Source organism: Caloenas nicobarica, chromosome Z (assembly GCF_036013445.1).
Source record: "Caloenas nicobarica isolate bCalNic1 chromosome Z, bCalNic1.hap1, whole genome shotgun sequence".
Classification (NCBI taxonomy): domain Eukaryota; kingdom Metazoa; phylum Chordata; class Aves; order Columbiformes; family Columbidae; genus Caloenas; species Caloenas nicobarica.
Genome location: NC_088284.1, coordinates 11,484,584 through 11,506,963, shown reverse-complemented (window position 1 = coordinate 11,506,963; position 22,380 = coordinate 11,484,584).

The window sequence follows — 22,380 nt, the reverse complement described above, 5'->3', positions numbered from 1 at the left end:
GGACAGAAAGTCACAAGAAAGACTACTCGTGCTGAGGGTGATGGCAAAGGGCCAGCAGATGGTACAGGGCCAACATCAACCCAAGATGCATCATCAGCGCAGGGAGGAGAGGAAGTGACCGCCACTCGGTCCTTTTCTCCAGGTGAGCTGAGAGGTCTGCGAAAAGACTTTAGTCGTAGTCTAGGTGAGAATATCGTAACCTGGCTGCTCCAATGCTGGGATAATGGGGCTGAAACAATAGAACTGGAAGGCACAGGAGCCAGGCAGCTGGGATCTCGGTCAAAGGATTCCACCCTTGATAGGGCAATTTCAAGAGAGCACAACCCCACTACCCTCTGGACCTGACTCCTGACAGCTGTGAAAGTAAGATTTCCCTACAAGGAAGATTGTATATGCACATCAGGGAAATGGAATACTATGGAGAGAGGTATCCAGTTCCTGAGAGAATTAGCTGTGTGAGAGATCACCTATTTTGGGCCAAACAGCCAAGAGGGGACACACTCAGATAGAATCGATTGTACACAACCTGTGTGGCGCAGATTTGTACAAAGTGCACCACCTGCATGTGCTAAGTCCTTGGCATCAATGATCTGGACAGCTAGTGGTAGACAAAGGATTTCTGACACGATTGAGCAGCTCCAGGAATTTGAGGACAGCCTTGCTGGTTCTCTACGGGCTTGTGTCTCTGCTGTGGAGAGACTGTGTGAAAAATCTGATGACCGGTTTGAAAAGATGTTGCAAGAAATCAAAGCACTCAGCGAAGACACGTACCATTCACGACCTGTACAAACCTATGTTCCAGCTGTTAGGAGAAGGTGTCTCCAGTCTCAAGAGAGAGGCCGGAAGCAGTCCACAAAAAGAATTTCACTGTGGTTCCTCCTACGTGAACAAGGAGAAAACATGAATAGGTGGCATGGAAGACCTACCTCAGAACTTCAAGAACGAGTACGTGAGTTAAAAGGAAAAACTCCTAGGAAAATGGCTGCTCCAGTTTACAGAAGGGGCAGAAGAGATTCCGATGCCCTTGAAGGAACCTCTAATTCACACCCAGAGACTGTGCAAAACAGAAATTAGAGGGGCCCTGCTTCCAGCCAGGTGGAGGAAAGGGATAACAGAGTTTATTGGACTGTGCAGATACGATGGCCTGGTACAACACACCCCCAGGAGTTCAAAGCTCTAGTGGACACTGGTGCTCAGTGCACGATAATTCCTTCCAACTATAAAGGAACACAATCCATCAGTATTGTTGGAGTGACTGGGGGATCCCAGGAACTGACTGTTGTAGAGGCTGAAATGAACCTAACTGGAAATAAGTGGGAAAAGCAGCCCATTGTGACTGGCGCAGATGCTCCGTGCATCCTTGGCATAGACTACCTCAGGAGAGGGTATTTTAAGGACCCAAAAGGGTATCGGTGGGTGTTTGGTGTAGCAGCTGTGGACACTGAGAAAATTGAACAGCTGTCTGATTCGCCTGGTCTTTCAGACGATCCTTCTGTTGTAGGACTGCTGATGGTTGATGATCAGCAGGTGCCAGTTGCTCCCACGATGGTGCATCGTCGACAATATCGCAACAATCGGGACACTTCGATTCCTATCCAGAAGTTGATTCGTCAACTGGAAAGCCAGGGTGTGATCAGTAAGACTCGCTCACCTTTTAACAGCCCGATTTGGCCAGTGCATAAGCTAGTGACGAGTGGAGACTAACAGTAGACTATCGTGGCCTGAATGAAGTTACGCCACCGCTGAGCGCTGCTGTGCCTGATATGCTAGAACTGCAATTTGAGCTGGAGTCAAAGGCAGGCAAGTGGTATGCCACAACTGACATTGCTAATGCATTTTTTCTCTATCCATTTAGTAGCAGAATGCAAGTCGCAGTTTGCTTTCACCTGGAGGGGCATCCAGTACACGTGGAATCGCCTGCCCCAGGAGTGGAAACACAGTCCTACCATCTGCCATGGACTGATCCAGACCACGCCGGAACAAGGTAAAGCTCCAGAACACTTGCAATATATTGATGACATCATTGTAGGGGGCGACACAGCGAAAGAAGTCTTTGAGAAAGGTGAGAGAATAATTCAGATTCTTTTGGATGCCGGTTTTGCCATAAAACGAAGCAAGGTCAAAGGACCTGCACAAGAGATCCAGTTTTTAGAAATAAAATGGTAAGATGGGCATCATGAGATCCCAATGGATGTGATCAACAAAATTGCAGCTATGTCTCCCCCTACTAATACGAAGGAGACACAGACTTTCTTGGGCATTGTAGGTTTTTGGAGAATGCATATTCCTGACTACAGCCAGATTGTGAGCCCTCTCTATCGAGTGACTCGTAAAAACATCTGTTTTGAGTGGGGTCCTGAACAATGACAGGCCTTTGAACCAATTAAGCATGAGATAACTCATGCGGTGGCCCTTGGTCCAGTTTGGACTGGCCTAGGTGTTAAAAATGTGCTCTACACTGCAGCTGGAGATAATGGTCCTACCTGGAGCCTCTGGCAGAAAGCACCAGGAGAAACCCGAGGTCGATCCTGAGGTTTTTGGAGTCGAGGATACAAAGGATCTGAGGCCAACTATACTCCAACTGAAAAAGAGATACTAGCAGCATATGAAGGAGTCCAGGCTGCTTCAGAACTGATTGGTACTGAAGCGCAGCTTCTCCTGGCACCTCGCCTGCCGGTGCTGAGCTGGATGTTCAAAGGGAAGGTTCCCTCTACGCATCATGCAACCGATGCTATGTGGAGTAAATGGATTGCATTGATCACGCAGCGAGCTCGAATTGGAAGTCCCAATCACCCAGGGATCTTAGAAGTGATTACAGACTGGCCAGAAAGTAAAGACTTCGAGATGTCCCCAGACGAGGAGGAAGTAACACGTGCTGAAGAAGCACCACCATATAATACACTTTCAGAGACTGAAAAACAGTATGCACTGTTCACAGACAGATCCTGCCGTCTTGTAGGAAAACATCGAAGGTAGAAAGCTGCTGTGTGGAGTCCCACACGATGAGTCACAGAAGCCACTGAAGGACAAGGTGGATCTAGTCAATTTGCAGAAGCGAAAGCCATCCAGCTGGCTTTGGACATTGCTGAACGAGAAAAGTGGCCAGTACTTTATCTTTATACTGACTTATGGATGGTGGCAAATGCCTCGTGAGGGTGGCTACAGCAATGGAAGAAAAGCAACCGGCAACGCAGAAGTAAAGCCATTTGGGCTGCCACACTGCAGCAAGACATTGCTGCTCGGCTAGAGAGCCTGCCTGTGAAAGTTCATCATGTAGATGCTCATGTGCCTAAAAGTCGAGCCACCGAAGAAACATCGAAACAACCAGCAAGCGGATCAAGCTGCTAAGATTAAAGTAGCTGAGGTGGACTTGAACTGGCAACACAAAGGTGAACTTTTCCTAGCTTGGTGGGCCCATGATGCTTCAGGGCATCAAGGTAGAGATGCAACCTATAAATGGGCTCATCATCGAGGGGTGGACTTAACTGTGGACACTATTTTAGAGGTTATTCATGAATGTAAAACTTGCACCGAAATCCAACAGGCTAAATGGTTAAAGCCTGTATGGTATGGGCGGCGATGGTTAAAGTGTAAGTACAGAGAGGCTTGGCAGGTTGATTATATTACACTTCCACAAACACGTGAAGGTAAGCGCTATGTACTTACAATGGTAGAAGCAACCACCGGATGGTTGGAAACATATGCTGTACCTCATGCTACAGCCCGGAATACTATCTTGGGCCTTGAAAAGCAAGTCCTTTGGCGACATGGTACGCCAGAAAGAATTGCATCGGACGACGGCACTCCTTTCAAAAACAGTCTTATAGACAATTGGGCCAAAGAAAATGGTATTGAGTGGGTATATCACATTCCATATCATGCACCAGCTTCTGGGAAAATTGAAAGGTACAATGGTTTGTTAAAAATGACACTAGAGGCACTGGGTGGTGGAACCTTTAAAAACTGGGATTCACATTTGGCAAAAGCCACTTGGTTGCTCAACGCTAGAGGATCAACCAATTGAGCCGGGCCTGCCCAATCAGAAACGCTACATAGTGTAGAAAGAGATCAAGTCCCTGTAGTACACGTGAAAACTAAGTTAGGAAAGGCAGTCCGGGTTACTCCTGCCTCAGGCAAAGGCAAGCCCATTTGTGAGATTGTTTTTGCCCAAGGACCTGGCAGCACCTGGTGGGTGATGCTTAAGGATGGAGAGGTTCAGTGTGTACCTCAAGGGGATTTGATTTTAGGTGAAAATAGTCAAGACCGAACTGCACGATGTTAATTGCCATACTAATAGTGTTTTGGTAGACATAGTAATGGGATGCGAGGTCATTGATAAGGATGGATGCACATCTCACAAGAGCAGTGAACTGCAACAGGCGACCAAAAAACTGATCAACTAAAATATTCCATCCCATTCACGTCATACTTCATGTAAAAGTGGGGGATCACGAGGATCTCGTCCCTTTTCCTTATGGTTGACATTGGGAGAGGACCTTGCGAGTTGTCCCTGCAAACTGAGGCCTAGTGACAGACTGAATCCAGCTCCGGTTGACTGGCGAGTCCAGTCCAGGACTTCGGGTGCCGGCCCTACATCTGCCGGAGCAGTTGCCGGGACTTTCAAGATTGGTTTTGTATATTTTGTATGATTTTCTCTATTTCTCTTGGTAGCATTAGTAAAACATGTTTAATTTTTCCAATTCTCTTGTCTCTGTCCTTCTTTTCCTCCCAATCGCCTGTCTTTAGTGGGAAGCGGGGAGACAGATGGGTGAACGGGGGAGGGAGGGGGAGAGCGGGTTAACAGTATATCTCCCAGGGTTTATTGTCACCCCGCAATCAAACCACGACACAGAGACATGGTGGGACAGCTCACATGACTGGAATGTGGTCATGAATGGCTATGTCCTTCTCAGGAAAGACAGGTCAGCAAGGCGACGTGGTGGAGTTGCTCTTTACGTGAGAGAACAACTACAACGTATTGAGTACTGTCTAGGGGCGGATGAGGAGCGAGATGAGAGTCTGTGGGTGAGAATTAAGGGGCAGGCTGGCAGGGGTGATACTGTTGTGGGTGTCTATTACAGGCCACCAGATCAGGGTGAGGAAGTTGACGAGGCCTTCTACAGATAGCTGAGAGCAGCCTCACAATGAAAGGCCCTGGTTCTCGTGGGGGATTTTAACTACCCTGATGTTTGCTGGAAGGACTACTTAGCCAGCCAGCCACAGTGCAGGAGGTTCCTCCATTGCATTGACAATAACTTCCTGATGGAAATGCTGGATGAGCCAACTAGGAGAGGAGCACTGCTAGATCTCATCCTCGCTAACAAGGAGGGTCTGGTTGAAGCAGTAAAGGTTGAGGGCCGCCTTGGCTGCAGTGACCATGAGATGGTGGAGTTCAGGATCTCGTGTGGCAGGAGCAGAATACCCAGCAGGATCACAACCCTGGGCTTCAACAGGGCCCACTTTGGCCTTTTCAAGCAACTGCTAGGGGAAATCCAGTGGGCAAGGGTACTTGAAGGTAAAGGGGCCCAAGATAGCTGGTTAACGTTCAGGGACTGCTTCTTCCAAGCTCAAGATCAGAGCATCCCGACATGTAGGAAGTCAAGGAAGGGAGCCAGGAGATCTGCTTGGTTAAACAGGGAAATGCTGGGCAAATTCAAGTGGAAGAGGAGAGTTTTAAAGATCATGGAAGGAGGGGCTGGCCACTTGGGAAGAATATAAGGCTGTTGTCAGAGGATGTAGGGACGCAGCAAGGAGAGTCTAGGTCTCCTTAGGATTAAACCTTGGAAGAGGGGTCAAGGACAACAGAAAGAGTTTCTTCAAATACATGTCCGATAAAACTAACACTAAAGGCAATGTAGGCCCACTGATGAAGGAGGTGGGTGCCCTGGTGACAGAACATACAGAGAAGGCCGAGTTACTGAATGCCTTCTTTGTCTCTGTCTACTCTGCCGGAGGCTGTCCTGAGGAGCCCCGTACCCCTGAGGCCCCAGAGGAAGGCAGGACAATGGAGGAGTTTGCCTTGCTTGATGAGGACTGGGTTAGGGACCAATTAAGCAATCTGGACATCCATAAATCCATGGGTCCAGATGAGATGCACCCGTGGGTGCTGAGGGAGCTGGCTGAGGTCATTGCTGGACCACTCTCCATCATCTTTGCTAAGTCGTGGGAGACGGGAGAGGTGCCTGAGGATTGGAGGAAAGCAAATTTCACTCTGGTCTTCAAAAAGGGCAAGAAGGAGGACCCGGGCAATTATAGACCAGTCAGCCTCACCTCCATCCCTGGGAAGGTCATGGAACAACTTATCCCTGGTGCCATCTCAAAGCATATCAAGGATAAGAGGGTCATTAGGGGCAGTCAACATGGCTTCACCATGGGAAGTCATGCTTGACCAACCTCATAGACTTCTATGAGGGCATAACCAGGTGGCTAGATGATGGCAAAGCAGCGGATGTGGTCTATCTTGATTTCAGTAAAGCATTTGACACAGTCTCCCACAGCATCCTCACAGCTAACCTGAGGAAGTGTGGACTGGATGATCGGGTACTGAGGTGGACTGCGAACTGGCTGAAGGAAAGAGGCCAGCGAGTTGTGGTCAATGGGGCGAAGTCTAGTTGGAGGCCTATATCTAGTGGAGTGCCTCAAGGGTCGGTACTGGGACCAGTACTATTCCATATATTCATCAAGGACTTGGATGACAGAATAGAGTGCACTGCCAGCAAGTTTGCTGATGACACCACACTGGGAGGAGTGGCTGACATGCCAGAAGGCTGTGCTGCCATCCAGCGAGACCTGGACAGGCTGGACAGTTGGGCAGGGAAAAATTTAATGAAATATGAGAAAGGCAAGTGTAGAGTCTTACATCTGGGCAGAAACAACCCCAGCTTCCAGTATAAGTTGGGGAATGACCTGTTGGAGAGCAGTGTAGGGGAGAGGGACCTGGGGGTCCTGGTGTACAGCAGGATGACCATGAGCCAGCACTGTGTCATTGTGGCCAGGAAGGCCAATGGCATCCTGGGGTGTATTAGAAGGAGGGGGGTTAGTAGGTCGAGACAGGTTCTCCTGCCCCTCTACTCTGCCCTGGTGAGACCTCATCTGGAATATTGTGTCCAGTTCTGGGCCCCTCAGTTCAAGAAGGCCAGGGAACTGCTGGAGAGGGTCCAGCGCAGAGCCACAAAGACGATTAAGGGAGTGGAGCATCTCCCTCACGAGGAAAGGCTGAGGGAGCTGGGTCTCTTTAGCTTGGAGAAGAGGAGACCGAGGGGCAACCTCATTCATGTTTATCAATATGTAAAGGGTGAGTGTCATGAGGATGGAGCCAGGCTCTTCTCGGTGACAACCAATGATAGGACAAGGGGCAATGGGTATAAACTGGAACAAAGGAGATGGCACTGAAATTTGAGAAGAAAGGTTTTCACGGTGAGGGTGTTGGAGCACTGGAACAGGCTGCCCAGGGAGGTTGTGGAGTCTCCTTCTCTGGAGACATTCAAATCCTGCCTGGACGCCTTCCTGTGTAACCTAATCTAGGTGTTCCTGATCCGGTGGGGGGGATTGGACTAGATGATCTTTCGAAGTCCCTTCCAATTCCTAACATTGTGTAATTCTGTGATTCTGTGAGCAGACCTGGCAGAACCTCTGCCTAAAAAGTGCGGATGTGTTGGGAACACAACTTCTCTACCAACAGAAAAGGAAAACATCATGGGCACACCCAGGAGACACTTGCAGAAAAAAGTGTAATGGGGGTATAAACCTCTATTAGCTGCTGGGAAGAGCTGGGAAGGCCAAGAGTGTTTCCTGGAATGTGTTGCAGAGAAATGAGCTCTTGAATGAGACGTGTGAAGAGAAGGGAAAAGCAAGAGAAGGAGGCTAATAGATAGAGAGGACAAAACCACAGAGGACACGTTCTCGATCAGTGCAGCGCTCGTAGTATTTCATGAGTGGTTTAGTCAGCCTCACCTCCATCTCTGGGAAAGTGATGGAACACCTTATCCTTGGTGCCATCTTAAGACATATCAAGGATAAGAGGGTCATCAGGGACAGTCAACATGGCTTCACCAAGGGGAAGTCGTGTTTGACCAACCTCATAGCCTTTTATGAAGACGTAACAAGGTGGATTGACGATGGCAGAGCAGTGGATGTGGTCTACCTTGACTTCAGCAAAGCATTTGACACCGTCTCCCACAGCATCCTCACGGCAAAACTGAGGAAGTGTGGACTGGATGACTAGGTAGTGAGGTGGACTGCAAACTGGCTGAAGGAGAGAAGCCAGAGAGTCGTGGTCAATGGGGCAGAGTCTGGTTGGAGGCCTGTATCTAGTGGAGTGCCTCAAGGGTCAGTTCTGGGACCAATACTATTCAATATATTCATCAATGACTTGGATGAGGGAATTGAGTGTACTATCAACAAGTGTGCTGATGACACCAAGCTGGGAGGAGTGGCTGACATGCCAGAGGGCTGTGCTGCCATCCAGCGAGATCTGGGCAGGCTAGAGAGTTGGGCAGGGAAAAATTTAATGAAATATAACAGGGGAAAATGTAGAGTCTTGCATCTGGGCAGGAACAACCCCAGGTTCCAGTATAGGTTGGGGAATGACCTATTAGAGAGCAGTGTAGGGGAAAGGGACCTGGGGGTCCTGGTGGACAGCAGGATGACCATGAGCCAGCACTGTGCCAAGAAGGCCAATGGCATCCTGGGGTGTGTTAGAAGGGGGGTAGTTAGTAGGTCGAGACAGGTTCTCCTTCCCCTCTACTCTGCCCTGGTGAGACCTCATCTGGAATATTGTGTCCAGTTCTGGGCCCCTCAGTTCAAGAAGGACAGGGAACTGCTGGAGAGAGTCCAGCGCAGGGCCACAAAGACGATTAAGGGAGTGGAGCATCTCCCTTATGAGGAAAGGCTGAGGGAGCTGGGTCTCTTTAGCTTGGAGAAGAGGAGACTGAGGGGTGACCTCATCAATGTTTATAAATATATAAAGGGTGGGTGTCACGAGGATGGAGCCAGGCTCTTCTCGGTGACAACCAACAGTAAGACAAGGGGTAATGGGTTCAAGCTGGAACACAAGAGGTTCCACTTAAATTTGAGAAGAAACTTCTTCTCAGTGAGGGTGACGGAACACTGGAACAGGCTGCCCAGGGAGGTTGTGGATTCTCCTTCTCTGGAGACATTCAAAACCCGCCTGGACGCCTTCCTGTGTAACCTCACCTAGGTGTTCCTGCACTGGCAGGCGCGTTGGACTAGATGATCTTTCGAGGTCCCTTCCAATCCCTAACATTCTGTGATTCTGTGATTCTGTGATTTTGTGAAAAAATTGTTTCTCTAAGCTTTTTCTTAAGCCGAGTTTTCTCAGAGATTGTTGGTTAGAAGTGTTTTGGATAGAGCGCTCTTGCAGATACTCTGGTTCTTGTGCAGTAAAATGATTTATATTTTTGCAGGTGTGTGACGTCCCCCAGAGGTATGGGTTGGGGAGAGGTGACTCAGGTTGGTGGGTCCCTTTGGCTGGGAAATAGTATACACAATACTTAAGGTCCATAAACAAAAGGCTTTTATTTTTGCAGCTTGGCACAACTGGCAAATGATTGGGTGGCAGTAGGAATTAGGATGTTTAGGCTCAATTGGTAAACACACAAACTTTGCAGCACATGTGGGCCTGTCAATCTGACGTCAGTATGTTACTTAAGAAAAGGAAAGCAAACAAATAGAAGTACAGGGAAGAAAGAAAGAAGAGGGAGAGAGAGAGAGATTTCACCGTGCCTATGGCTCCTCTTTGTGTGTGACGGGGTTCGTAGGCACTTCACACCTGCTCTGCCCTCGCTGCGGGTGTGCGGCTGCATCAGCGTTCCTGGGGAGGTGGCACCGCCGCCGTGGCCCTGGGGCTGTGGGGGCCCATGGCCGTGCCCCCCAGCAGGCTGGTGGCAGCCACGGTTGGTGCGGTGACAGGGAAAGGCCCCAGGAGAAGGGACAGAAAGCAGCAACCAGAGACCGTGTCAAGGAAACAGAAGTTTATTTCCTTTTTCTTCCACTAATGGAAGCTGGAGCCCCGCTAGTGCCTCCGGCGGGACGGCCTCTTGCGGGGTTGGGGAGAGTCGTGGGGGCCGGGGTTCGTCCTCTTTGGGGGGCGCCGGGGCCCCCCGGGCGAGCGGTCCGTGCCCCGGCCGGCAGCGGAGGGGCTGCGGCTGCAGCCCTGGGCAGAGGGACCTGCCCCCGCCTGCCCCGGCTCCTCCTGGGGCTGCTCCTGCTGCGCAGGCCCGGGCGCAGATGGAAGGCAGCTGGGAGGCCTGCGCAGGGCGGCCTCCGACGTGCTGTCTTCATCCTCCACGTCGGAGCCTGCAGGGCTGGTGGGGGCCAGCCTGGGGTCGGGAGTCCCCACGCAGGAGCTGGTGGGGCTGGGGCTGGTTGCGCGCCCGTAGTCCTCCTCCTCGGCCCCGTAGGAGCACAGCAGCCTCCAGGCGCCCTCGCTGCACCGCTCCACGATGACCTGGATGAGGCCACGGACCAGCGGTGCTGCATTTTCCTGCAGGTGGGGCTCCATCCACTGCACCAGGGCGTCCTGGTCCAGCCCGTGGCAGCACAGGCCGTACAGGATGATCCTCTGTGTTGCCACTGCCAGCCACCACTGCTCCTCATAGATGGCCTCCAGCTCCAGGCTCAGCCAGGGCAGCACGGGCTCCAGGAGGTGCTGGTGTTGCCGGAAAAGCCCTGCCCAGACCTGGGGCGGGAGCCCGTCCACGGCAGCCGTGTCCTCAGTCTCCACAGCCCCCTGCTCTTCCGGGAACGGCGTCCCCATCACAAAGAACAGCGGGGACCCCGCGGGGCCAGAGCGGCTGCTGCTGACCGGGCGGCTGGGAGCTGCGCTTGCCTGGATGCTGGCCAGGGCTGGCTGTGCAGGGGACATGCTGACACACAGCCGGTCATCTCCCCGCACAGAAAACTTGATCTCTTCCATCTGGCTTCTGCAGAGTGGGCAAGTTGATGTCCTTTTAGCCCAGCGCAGGATGCAGCCCAAGCAGAACTGGTGCTGGCAGGGCTGCACGAAGGCAACGGCCTTGCGAGCTTCCTGGCAGATGGGGCAGCTCCACGCTGTCTCGGTGGCCATGGTTGTGCTGTGCAGCGGGTTGGGGAGAGCTGAGGAGGAAGAGCTGCTTCCCCTGGCTGGTCCCGCTGCTGCCAAAGGGGTTGAGCACTGCAAAAGGAGAGAGGCCACGGTCCTTGGCTGTCCCGTGGATGGGAGGGGAAGGGAGCAAGGAATGCCCAGGCAACTCGAGAAGGTCACCCTGCCGGCTCCTCGAGCCCCATCGCCCACCCCACAGCCAGCCCGGGGGACGTTTGCCACACAGCTCACCTCCGCTGCTGCAAGTGTGTGCCGCGGTGCCCGGCTGCCTGAAGCAGGCAGGGCTGGGGAAACACGGGGGATGGCTCTGGGATGGGAGCGAGAGCTGCCACCAGCAGCCCCCAAAGCACCACCCAGCACCAGGAGAAGCCTCGCTCTGACGTCCACACCTCGCGGGCTGCTCGGCAGGAGTCCAGGCACGAGCCAGGCTGAGCCGGGCTCTGCCGGCGCCCGGAGATAAGCAGCGAGGGATGCGAGGTCACAGTGCGTGGCTCCATGATGTCACAGTCCATGGCTCGCTGACGTCGCCCTCCACCACTTGGTGAGGTCCCAGCCGGCCTGCAACCCTGCATGTGCACAACAGCAGGAGAAAGAAGAACAGAGTGTCTGTTGGTTTTGCTTCTACATTTCCCTGCCGTCCAAGCTTTGTCACCTGCAACTCGTGTCTGTGACTGTGTCTTGTCCCCACTCCTGACACTGTGCACAGGTCTCCCGCGAGGGGGAGCGTGGTGGGACGAGTCGGCATGGACTGCCCATGGCCGCGTGTCACCTCCCGCAGCTGGGAGCTGCCTTTCCCTGTGCGATGCAGGGATTTGCAGAGAGGAGTCGTAGTGCCGGGGTGGCTGAAGGGCTGCAGAGCCCCTGCTCGTGACTTTGGGGGGCTCAGGGTCTCATGAGCTGTTCTTACCTCTGACTTTTATAATCATTTCCACTCATTAGCCCATGCTCTTCTTTTCCTTTTGGAAGATCATTATCTGTTCTTTCCAAGCTTGACTGCAGGAGAATCAAGGGTGCTAAAGTCAGCCATCTGGGTCTGCCCATTAACATCTTGTCGGGTGACAGCCCATACTTGCCGTTCACAATCCCTCTTGCCTACATCAATGGCAGAGGCAACACATGCAGACATTTTAGGCAGTCTCTGCACAATTTTTTTGCCCATTCAGTTTTAAACACGGAGTTTTTCCTCTCTGCAGCCTCGCCGGATTGGTGGTGATAGGCACAACAGCACTCTGGTTCTAGTTGTAGGGCTGCACAATCTTTCTGCATTCTCACCAAGCAGAATGGGCTGCCGTGGTGCTCTCTGGCTGGAGGGGAACACTAAACCCAGGAACATGATCTCTGTGCAGGCTTTTCTGGCAACCGTTGTTTCATCTGCCTGTTTACAAGGACAGGCCTCCATCCAGAGAACTTCTCTAAAACAACAAGGACATGTGCAACATTCCAGCATCTAGGTCATCTGAAGAAAGTCCAACATCAAATTTACAAATGATCCCCACAGGGCTGGGTTTGAAGCTGTGCTTGTCTTCTCCTTCTGCCTCACACTGTTCTGTTGAAATCTTGTCCTAAGCGCATGAAGGCTTCGGAATTGGAAGAGTACTGTGCTCGCAAGCTTCGACCATTTACGCCTTCGTCTCTGACAACATGCAAGTCCTTTTCTGATCCTTCTAGCCACAGAATGGTTTGAATTAATAAAAATGTGTACGAACTCTACAAACCCTTTGTTTGTGTGGACTGCTTGAAAAGCCAAAGATATCATATGTGAAGTCCTTTAAGTTTCCTTGTCCACTATGAGCTGTATCTTCAGGTACGCCAGCTTCTTAATGACATAGTCCTTTACTCAGTGATTTCATTACAGTCTTCTGTTGCTCTCGTCCCATTCCAAGACAATCTTGAGGATGCACAGATAACAGAAAGGCCTGCACAAAGGCAAAATTTCAGGCAAAGGAACCCTGGAAGGTTTTTAGTTCAGGAGAAGTGTGCTTCTCTTGCTTGTTGAACAACAGACCTGGGAGAACCTCTGCCTTAAAAGTGCGGTTGTGTTGGGAACACAACCTCTCTACCGACAGAAGAGGAAAAAACATCATGGGCACACCCAGGAGACACTTGCAGAAAAAAGTGTAAGGGCGATTTAGTCGTCTGTTAGCTGCCGTCTGCAGCTTGGCAGAAGAGCTGGGAAGGCCAAGCGTGTTTCCTGGGATGTGTCTCAGAGGAATGAGCTCTTGAACGAGACATGTGAAGAGAAGGGAAAAAAGAGAGAAGGAGGCTAACAGATAGAGAGGGCAAAACCACAGAGGACACGTTCTCTATCAGGGCAGGGCTCGTAGTATTTCATGAGTGGTTTATCTGGCTTGGCAAATTCAGAAAGGTACTGCAGCTCCAAGGCTCTGTATGAGCAGGGATGCCCAACAAACCGCACCCATACCAAACCAAACCTCTCGTCCTCTTCACCTCAGCAGCTCCTTGCCTTTATGCAGAAGTTTTCCCAGAGGTGTCATTAAAAACATCAAGTAAAACGCTCGGGCAGGTCATCTGGGGAATGTTGGGCTTGCCTCAAGATGCATCCGGAATCCTTCAAATTAGGTGCCGCCACTGCTAGGCTACGCAGTTGCCACTCCTCATAACGGAGGATGGGTCCTGAGCATTTGTGATGTCTTTGCCGGTGTGGCTACAAATCTAGGTCCTCACTCATGCAAGACTAAGTTCAGTGATTTCTGTTTCAGTGCAGGCATCGGATCGGTTTCCTTACCTTGGTGACGCCCACCCTGGTAACTCTAAAAAAGCACGTAGTAACGGCCCGTGCTTGAGTCTTGAAACATTTTATGAAAAAATTGTTTCTCTAAGCTTTTTCTTAAGCCGAGTTTTCTCAGAGATTGTTGGTTAGAAGTGTTTTGGATAGAGCGCTCTTGCAGATACTCTGGTTCTTGTGCAGTAAAATGATTTATATTTTTGCAGGTGTGTGACGTCCCCCAGAGGTATGGGTTGGGGAGAGGTGACTCAGGTTGGTGGGTCCCTTTGGCTGGGAAATAGTATACACAATACTTAAGGTCCATAAACAAAAGGCTTTTATTTTTGCAGCTTGGCACAACTGGCAAATGATTGGGTGGCAGTAGGAATTAGGATGTTTAGGCTCAATTGGTAAACACACAAACTTTGCAGCACATGTGGGCCTGTCAATCTGACGTCAGTATGTTACTTAAGAAAAGGAAAGCAAACAAATAGAAGTACAGGGAAGAAAGAAAGAAGAGGGAGAGAGAGAGAGATTTCACCGTGCCTATGGCTCCTCTTTGTGTGTGACGGGGTTCGTAGGCACTTCACACCTGCTCTGCCCTCGCTGCGGGTGTGCGGCTGCATCAGCGTTCCTGGGGAGGTGGCACCGCCGCCGTGGCCCTGGGGCTGTGGGGGCCCATGGCCGTGCCCCCCAGCAGGCTGGTGGCAGCCACGGTTGGTGCGGTGACAGGGAAAGGCCCCAGGAGAAGGGAGAGAAAGCAGCAACCAGAGACCGTGTCAAGGAAACAGAAGTTTATTTCCTTTTTCTTCCACTAATGGAAGCTGGAGCCCCGCTAGTGCCTCCGGCGGGACGGCCTCTTGCGGGGTTGGGGAGAGTCGTGGGGGCCGGGGTTCGTCCTCTTTGGGGGGCGCCGGGGCCCCCCGGGCGAGCGGTCCGTGCCCCGGCCGGCAGCGGAGGGGCTGCGGCTGCAGCCCTGGGCAGAGGGACCTGCCCCCGCCTGCCCCGGCTCCTCCTGGGGCTGCTCCTGCTGCGCAGGCCCGGGCGCAGATGGAAGGCAGCTGGGAGGCCTGCGCAGGGCGGCCTCCGACGTGCTGGCTTCATCCTCCACGTCGGAGCCTGCAGGGCTGGTGGGGGCCAGCCTGGGGTCGGGAGTCCCCACGCGGGAGCTGGTGGGGCTGGGGCTGGTTGCGCGCCCGTAGTCCTCCTCCTCGGCCCCGTAGGAGCACAGCAGCCTCCAGGCGTCCTCGCTGCACCGCTCCACGATGACCTGGATGAGGCCACGGACCAGCGGTGCTGCATTTTCCTGCAGGTGGGGCTCCATCCACTGGACCAGGGCGTCCTGGTCCAGCCCGTGGCAGCACAGGCCGTACAGGATGATCCTCTGTGTTGCCACTGCCAGCCACCACTGCTCCTCATAGATGGCCTCCAGCTCCAGGCTCAGCCAGGGCAGCACGGGCTCCAGGAGGTGCTGGTGTTGCCGGAAAAGCCCTGCCCAGACCTGGGGCGGGAGCCCGTCCACGGCAGCCGTGTCCTCAGTCTCCACAGCCCCCTGCTCTTCCGGGAACGGCGTCCCCATCACAAAGAACAGCGGGGACCCCGCGGGGCCAGAGCGGCTGCTGCTGACCGGGCGGCTGGGAGCTGCGCTTGCCTGGATGCTGGCCAGGGCTGGCTGTGCAGGGGACATGCTGACACACAGCCAGTCATCTCCCCGCACAGAAAACTTGATCTCTTCCATCTGGCTTCTGCAGAGTGGGCAAGTTGATGTCCTTTTAGCCCACCGCAGGATGCAGCCCAAGCAGAACTGGTGCTGGCAGGGCTGCACGAAGGCAACGGCCTTGCGAGCTTCCTGGCAGATGGGGCAGCTCCACGCTGTCTCGGTGGCCATGGTTGTGCTGTGCAGCGGGTTGGGGAGAGCTGAGGAGGAAGAGCTGCTTCCCCTGGCTGGTCCCGCTGCTGCCAAAGGGGTTGAGCACTGCAAAAGGAGAGAGGCCACGGTCCTTGGCTGTCCCGTGGATGGGAGGGGAAGGGAGCAAGGAATGCCCAGGCAACTCGAGAAGGTCACCCTGCCGGCTCCTCGAGCCCCATCGCCCACCCCACAGCCAGCCCGGGGGACGTTTGCCACACAGCTCACCTCCGCTGCTGCAAGTGTGTGCCGCGGTGCCCGGCTGCCTGAAGCAGGCAGGGCTGGGGAAACACGGGGGATGGCTCTGGGATGGGAGCGAGAGCTGCCACCAGCAGCCCCCAAAGCACCACCCAGCACCAGGAGAAGCCTCGCTCTGACGTCCACACCTCGCGGGCTGCTCGGCAGGAGTCCAGGCACGAGCCAGGCTGAGCCGGGCTCTGCCGGCGCCCGGAGATAAGCAGCGAGGGATGCGAGGTCACAGTGCGTGGCTCCATGATGTCACAGTCCATGGCTCGCTGACGTCGCCCTCCACCACTTGGTGAGGTCCCAGCCGGCCTGCAACCCTGCATGTGCACAACAGCAGGAGAAAGAAGAACAGAGTGTCTGTTGGTTTTGCTTCTACATTTCCCTGCCGTCCAAGCTTTGTCACCTGCAACTCGTGTCTGTGACTGTGTCTTGTCCCCACTCCTGACACTGTGCACAGGTCTCCCGCGAGGGGGAGCGTGGTGGGACGAGTCGGCATGGACTGCCCATGGCCGCGTGTCGCCTCCCGCAGCTGGGAGCTGCCTTTCCCTGTGCGATGCGGGGATTTGCAGAGAGGAGTCGTAGTGCCGGGGTGGCTGAAGGGCTGCAGAGCCCCTGCTCGTGACTTTGGGGGGCTCAGGGTCTCATGAGCTGTTCTTACCTCTGACTTTTATAATCATTTCCACTCATTAGCCCATGCTCTTCTTTTCCTTTTGGAAGATCATTATCTGTTCTTTCCAAGCTTGACTGCAGGAGAATCAAGGGTGCTAAAGTCAGCCATCTGGGTCTGCCCATTAACATCTTGTTGGGTGACAGCCCATACTTGCCGTTCACAATCCTTCTTGCCTACATCAATGGCAGAGCAACACATGCAGACATTTTAGGCAGTCTCTGCACAATTTTTTTGCCCATTTAGTTTTAAACACGGAGTTTTTCCTCTCTGCAGCCTCGCCAGATTGGTGGTGATAGGCACAACAGCACTCTGGTTCTAGTTGTAGGGCTGCACAGTCTTTCTGCATTCTCACCAAGCAGAATGGGCTGCCGTGGTGCTCTCTGGCTGGAGGGGAACACTAAACCCAGGAACATGATCTCTGTGCAGGCTTTTCTGGCAACCGTTGTTTCATCTGCCTGTTTACAAGGACAGGCCTCCATCCAGAGAACTTCTCTAAAACAACAAGGACATGTGCAACATTCCAGCATCTAGGTCATCTGAAGAAAGTCCAACATCAAATTTACAAATGATCCCCACAGGGCTGGGTTTGAAGCTGTGCTTGTCTTCTCCTTCTGCCTCACACTGTTCTGTTGAAATCTTGTCCTAAGCGCATGAAGGCTTCGGAATTGGAAGAGTACTGTGCTCGCAAGCTTCGACCATTTACGCCTTCATCTCTGACAATATGCAAGTCCCTTTCTGATCCTTCTAGCCACAGAATGGTTTGAATTAATAAAAATGTGTATGAACTCTACAAATCCTTTGTTTGTGTGGACTGCTTGAAAAGCCAAAGAAATCATATGTGAAGTCCTTTAAGTTTCCTTGTCCACTATGAGCTGTATCTTCAGGTACGCCAGCTTCTTAATGACATAGTCCTTTACTCAGTGATTTCATTACAGTCTTCTGTTGCTCTCATCCCATTCCAAGACAATCTTGAGGAGGCACAGATAACAGAAAGATATGCAGACAAGAAAAATTTCAGGCAAAGGACCCTTACAAGGTTTTAGTTCAGCAGAAGCGGGGATTCTCTCGCCTGCTGAACAATGTCGCAATTAGAGATTGTCCTGGTTTTGTTAAAAAGCAAGTTTCTCTTTTAGTGAATTTCCCTGTCAGCTAAAGCGTTCTAAATAACTGCAGTTTTCCTGAAAGCTAAAGACATGTTTTGGTAGACATAGCAATGGAATGCGAGGTCATTGATAAGAATAGATGCACATCTCATGACAGCAGTGAACTGAAACATGTGACTAAAAAACTGACCAACTAAAGTACTCCACCCCATTCACGTCATACTTCTTATAAAAGTGGAGGATCACGAGGATCTCGTCCCTTTTCCTTATGGCCGACATTGGGAGAGGACCTTGCGAAGTGTCCCTGCAAACTGAGGCCTAGTGACAGACTGAATCCAGCTCCAGCTGGCTGGCGAGTCCAGTCCAGGACTTCGGGTGCCGGCCCTACATCTGCCGGAGCAGTTGCCGGGACTTTCAAGATTGGTTTTGTACATTTTGTATTATTTTCTCTGTTTTTCTTGCATTTCTAGCATTAGTAAAACATTTTTAATTTTTCCAACTCTCTTGTCTCTGTCCTTCTTTCCTTCCCAATCGCCTGCCCTTGGTGGGAAGTGGCGAGAGGGAGCGGAGAACTGAGGAGGGAGGAGGAGAGGGTGTTAACAAGACATCTCCCACCATTTATTGTCACACTGCAATCAAACCACGACAGATATTTGGCACCCAAAGTGGGGCAGAGAAAGATTTTTAATTTGGCACTAGAAAGGGGTGAATTTGGAGATTTTTGGCTTTTCCAGCGCTCTGACGAACCTGTCAATTTTCTTGGCACGCTGCCAACTCATAGAGTTGTGGTACGTGGGGGTCTGTGTGCTTCGGACATTATCTAGTAGTAGTAGTATTAAGGCAGGGTGAATTACATAGATTTAAAGATGCTGTGGCATAAGTTGTATCAGCTGTTTTCTACATTGTGGTCTACAGTCCCCTACCTGTGCTGGGCATTCTTTATGAATCGATGTGTGCATTATATAACAAGAAGAAACTGGATGCTGGTTATGATTATACTGTGTGGTTTGGCACAGGTTTTCTTCATTATACTGCAGCCGATAATGAATTTCTACTTGTTTCTGCTTTACCTTGAAAAACCTCCGGGAGAAATAAAAGAGCAATACAGTTATGCATTTGCTAACTGGTCGAGCGAATCTTTAGAAAGGTTGATTAACAATACTTTCGCTTTCTCGCTAGAACGGTTTACACATATCTTTGAGAGCTTTGAATATTCTTGGAGCTTTGATAGAATGTCATTAGTAATATCTGGCTTGCTGAATGTGTGTCAGTTTGTGCTGGTGTTAAGAGAAATTAGGTTAAATAGGAGGTTTGCGTCTCTTTTGAGTCCTGAGACTTGCGTTGCATCTGCTGAAGCTTTAGCAAAAATCACTCTGAGCCGCTCAAAACAAAAAGCAGCCAAAGTGGCCCCCCCGTGAAACTCAGATAGCGCAGCTTCAGAAACCGATAAGGTTACAGCTTCTTCTGCGGAGAGCCAGTCCTCCAAGGTTACTGCCTCGCTAACTGCAGATACCGTTACTCCTCCAACCTCAAAGGCTAACAAGACAGCTCCTCCTTCCTCACACACTGGGCACTGCTGCTGTTGTAATCATAACAACCGCTGTGATTATGCCAACGCCAGTGACAGTCATTCAGACACTGGAAATAAATCAAAGGATGGTGAGCCCATATCTGCATCAGTTGGTGGTTGTAAGAAAGTGTCGTGGTTTGATCATGGGGAGACAATTAAAAACCGCGGCAGATGTATTTTTCTTAACCCTCTTCCCCCCTCCCATTTTCCTCCCCCCCTCTCCTCCCCCTTTTTCACTAAGGACAGGCGATTTTGAGAGGAAAGGAAAAGGAGAAGAGAGAGAAGAAAGCTGGAAAATTTGGAAACGTTTTACTAACGCTACTAAATAAACATAGAGAAAAATAAAGCAGAACAAATACTATAGAACCAGTCTTGCAATTCCCAGCAGCTCAGTCCGGCAGGATCCTTCAGCCAGCCAGAACTAGATTCAGTTTGTCACAAGCTTGCAGGGACAGCCACCAGGCATCAGCTTGCAGAGACAGCAGAAAAATGCAGAGACGAAGCAAAGCAGCAGGAGACCCAGCAGAAGAGAGGAAGTGACTGCCACTCGGTCCTTTTCTCCAGGTGAGCTGAGAGATCTGCGAAAAGACTTTAGTCGTAGTCAAGGCGAGAATATCGTAACCTGGCTGCTCCAATGCTGGGATAATGGGGCTGAAACAATAGAACTGGAAGGCACAGAAGCCAGGCAGCTGGGATCTCGGTCAAAGGATTCCACCCTTGATAGGGCAATTTCAAGAGAGCACAACCCCACTACCCTCTGGACCTGACTCCTGACAGCTGTGAAAGTAAGATTTCCCTACAAGGAAGATTGTATATGCACATCAGGGAAATGGAATACTATGGAGAGAGGTATCCAGTTCCTGAGAGAATTAGCTGTGTGAGAGATCACCTATTTTGGGCCAAACAGCCAAGAGGGGACACACTCAGATAGAATCAATTGTACACAACCTGTGTGGCGCAGATTTGTACAAAGTGCACCACCTGCATGTGCTAAGTCCTTGGCATCAATGATCTGGACAGCTAGTGGTAGACAAAGGATTTCTGACACGATTGAGCAGCTCCAGGAATTTGAGGACAGCCTTGCTGGTTCTCTACGGGCTTGTGTCTCTGCTGTGGAGAGACTGTGTGAAAAATCTGATGACCGGTTTGAAAAGATGTTGCAAGAAATCAAAGCACTCAGCGAAGACACGTACCATTCACGACCTGTACAAACCTATGTTCCAGCTGTTAGGAGAAGGTGTCTCCAGTCTCAAGAGAGAGGCCGGAAGCAGTCCACAAAAAGAGTTTCACTGTGGTTCCTCCTACGTGAACAAGGAGAAAACATGAATAGGTGGCATGGAAGACCTACCTCAGAACTTCAAGAACGAGTACGTGAGTTAAAAGGAAAAACTCCTAGGAAAATGGCTGCTCCAGTTTACAGAAGGGGCAGAAGAGATTCCGATGCTCTTGAAGGAACCTCTAATTCACACCCAGAGACTGTGCAAAACAGAAATTAGAGGGGCCCTGCTTCTAGCCAGGTGGAGGAAAGGGATAACAGAGTTTATTAGACTGTGCAGATACGATGGCCTGGTACAACACACCCCCAGGAGTTCAAAGCTCTAGTGGACACTGGTGCTCAGTTCACGATAATTCCTTCCAACTATAAAGGAACACAATCCATCAGTATTGTTGGAGTGACTGGGGGATCCCAGGAACTGACTGTTGTAGAGGCTGAAATGAGCCTAACTGGAAATAAGTGGGAAAAGCATCCCATTGTGACTGGCGCAGATGCTCCGTGCATCCTTGGCATAGACTACCTCAGGAGAGGGTATTTTAAGGACCCAAAAGGGTATCGGTGGGTGTTTGGTGTAGCAGCTGTGGACACTGAGAAAATTGAACAGCTGTCTGATTCGCCTGGTCTTTCAGACGACCCTTCTGTTGTAGGACTGCTGATGGTTGATGATCAGCAGGTGCCAGTTGCTCCCACGATGGTGCATCGTCGACAATATCGCAACAATCGGGACACTTTGATTCCTATTCAGAAGTTGATTCGTCAACTGGAAAGCCAGGGTGTGATCAGTAAGACTCACTCACCTTTTAACAGCCCGATTTGGCCAGTGCGTAAGTCTAGTGACGAGTGGAGACTAACAGTAGACTATCGTGGCCTGAATGAAGTTACGCCACCGCTGAGCGCTGCTGTGCCTGATATGATAGAACTGCAATTTGAGCTGGAGTCAAAGGCAGGCAAGTGGTATGCCACAACTGACATTGCTAATGCATTTTTTCTCTATCCATTTAGTAGCAGAATGCAAGTCGCAGTTTGCTTTCACCTGGAGGGGCATCCAGTACATGTGGAATCGCCTGCCCCAGGGGTGGAAACACAGTCCTACCATCTGCCATGGACTGATCCAGACCACGCCGGAACAAGGTAAAGCTCCAGAACACTTGCAATATATTGATGACATCATTGTAGGGGGCGACACAGCGAAAGAAGTCTTTGAGAAAGGTGAGAGAATAATTCAGATTCTTTTGGATGCCGGTTTTGCCATAAAACGAAGCAAGGTCAAAGGACCTGCACAAGAGATCCAGTTTTTAGAAATAAAATGGTAAGATGGGCATCATGAGATCCCAATGGATGTGATCAACAAAATTGCAGCTATGTCTCCCCCTACTAATACGAAGGAGACACAGACTTTCTTGGGCGTTGTAGGTTTTTGGAGAATGCATATTCCTGACTACAGCCAGATTGTGAGCCCTCTCTATCGAGTGACTCGTAAAAACATCCGTTTTGAGTGGGGTCCTGAACAATGACAGGCCTTTGAACCAATTAAGCATGAGATAACTCATGCGGTGGCCCTTGGTCCAGTTTGGACTGGCCTAGGTGTTAAAAATGTGCTCTACACTGCAGCTGGAGATAATGGTCCTACCTGGAGCCTCTGGCAGAAAGCACCAGGAGAAACCCGAGGTCGATCCTGAGGTTTTTGGAGTCGAGGATACAAAGGATCTGAGGCCAACTATACTCCAACTGAAAAAGAGATACTAGCAGCATATGGAAGGAGTCCAGGCTGCTTCAGAACTGA